The sequence below is a fragment of the Papilio xuthus genome, unplaced genomic scaffold, assembly GCF_000836235.2.
Source record: "Papilio xuthus unplaced genomic scaffold, Pxut_1.1 DF825946.1, whole genome shotgun sequence".
Taxonomy (NCBI): Eukaryota; Metazoa; Arthropoda; class Insecta; order Lepidoptera; family Papilionidae; genus Papilio; species Papilio xuthus.
Genome location: NW_013532703.1, coordinates 12,059,670 through 12,062,412, shown reverse-complemented (window position 1 = coordinate 12,062,412; position 2,743 = coordinate 12,059,670).

Genomic DNA, 2,743 nt, shown 5'->3' with positions numbered 1-2,743 from the left:
CGCACACCTCCCTCATGGATAAAAGAATCATCATGAGCCTTTATCTGCCCAATGTTGTATTCATAGATTAGGCTCTTCTCAATACCTTCGACGGAACAAGGTCCTCCGTTTCGTCTTCAATTAAATAATACGATAGGGAAAATTATTTAGGTTTTTATACTATAACTTTTAGATTTCAATGTTATAATTACAATAATAAAAGTATTGTCCTCAAATGCAATCTGCCTCTATTTGCGAAGACATTCAAAGATAGAAATTTAACTAATCGCACTAGGACAGTCTGGTGGACTATGATCTAGTCAACACTAACTTGCAGGGACATATATGACGCTTAAATCATTATTTAATCTTTTGCCAAGTAAATAAAAAATGATGCACATTAGTCTAGCATTCATATTATATCACATTCTTTAGTTAAACGCGTCATAATTGTATTGAAAAGATAATTAAGTGTAGCTAATGTATTCAAAACTCCTTTTCAACGGATGAATGAATGACTGTTCTATGCAAGAACGAATAAATTACAAATTATAAAGTGACCATTATAACGAGGCCTTAATTTTTTTTCAATTCGACATTATTTTAAAATGAGGTATAATAAATCTACGAGTATCTCGATAATTAATAATTTCTAAAATGTCCATTCTTTACCGTCATCATTAATAAAATTTTATTAATTAATTATTATTTTAATTAAAAAATAAGAAAAATGACATCTAATTTATAAAATTATATTGTGGCAACCCTATATGTTACGTAACATACATGTATTCCTTGTATGATGGATCACATGGCACACGTCGGTTGCGAATGTAAGAAAGGCTGGCCCAGTTGTTAAATAAACAAACCAGGTGTCATGCAAACACACTGAACAAAATATTGGTCACCGTGTTACACTGTCTGTGCTTAACTGGAACGGAACGATGATGCATATCTCTAAAACATTCAGGATTAAAAAAAAATAGTTTACGCCTTCCAAATAAATTATTCGGCATTCTTTTCTTAAAAATGTAATGCTAAAACCGGTATTTTTTAACTACTGGCAGATTTTTTTTTATTCTAATATTTGCAATTATTATAGCTAAGCTTGACAAAGCATGTGTTTGGATATGGTTAACGACAATCGTCAAACGGCGGGATTCGAATCCATCGGTGTTAGATTAGTAGTATGTTACCCTAACCATTAGAATATTGGCGCTTCAATGCTTATTAATTTCTAACCACATTGGTGGAAATTACAATATGTTATAGAAATAATTTAAAAAATATTAATCGAGAAATCATTGCCTTAATAAAGAAATCTAAATATAAATATTTAAGACGTACGTCAGAAAAACTGAAGATGTCATTGACGTAGATTTTGATTTGTTTTGATTAAATATCCAACTTAATTATTATTCAACAGATAGTTATTATTATTAGATTGATATATTTATTTACCACGTGGTAAAATTTTAGATTGAACGATTTTAATAGATTATAAAAAAATATAACGTGCATTATCTGTAGTAGAATAGTGCGCGCGAATTTCACATCTCGTTTTATAGGTTTTTGTGTGTAATTTATACGGTTTTCTTCATTATGATGAAGAAGTTTGACGCCATCTGTACGTGTTATAATCATCATTCGAAATTTTAAATAAAAACAACCGGTTTGTATAAGGCCGATGAGCTCGCGATTCGGGTCGATTTTTTTTTCAAGCGTCGTGCTGACGTAGCGCAGTTTGTACCTCCAGCTCGCCCTCATGACCCAAATTTTGAGTATGACGTCATCGTGCAGGAAGAAGCACAAAATGTAGGTCGCGCTCTAATCCGGTGCCCCAACTCCCCTTTCTCATTGTAACTATGATTAAGCTGATAAGATAACAGAAAACCTACACTCGATTTTAGTATTTGATTCAACACGTAAACGTAAGAATGTTGAAATAGTGCCAAACACTTTCATCTATAGGTTATGGTTTTGCATGAAAAATTAGCAGAGAAAAGTATCATTATTTGCAAAGAGACAGGAAGGAAGTATTGGATATCACAACCCACTGTATAGAATATTATACTAATGCTTGTATCTCGATAATTTGTACCAAAAATACACAATCGTTTAAATACTGAACTATCAGTATGTATAATTTCCAGTATTTTAATTCACACTTTTTAATTGTTTTACAAATATTTTCTATTGTATTATTAAAATGTATCAAAGGTAAGTAGAATGATCGATTGTCCGAAGGTTGTTGAACGTTCATGTTTTTCTAACAAGTTTTTTGAACGATTTAATTTAGTTTTTTTTAGTTATAATGAACTTTGTTTTTACTAGCCATATCAACGTGGAATATAGAAAGTAACCTTAAAGTAGAAAAGAGACGACGGACAGGAAGGGGATGGGACTACGATATTGATTAATTGCGGAAGTGTACTTATTGCAAGCGCCGTGTGTGTGAACGCGAAATCGACATTTTCAATCTCGACAAGTTTCGGGATTGAAATGTCATCCTTTGTGTTAGTTTGAGTTAGTTTACACCCATATATAGCTTTTAGTGGTGAAATGTCACCTTTAGACAAAGCGCCATGTGGCGCATTTAGATAACATTTCGTTAATTGCTTACTAAGGAAGGGACGTATTGTGAACTCCACACTAAGTCTTTATTGATTTGTTTTGTAAGGTAATCAAAGAAATTTTTATACGGGAACATCTTCCTATAACAAGTCACCTGCATATTAATGTCAATAAGTCAAACATGGTAAAA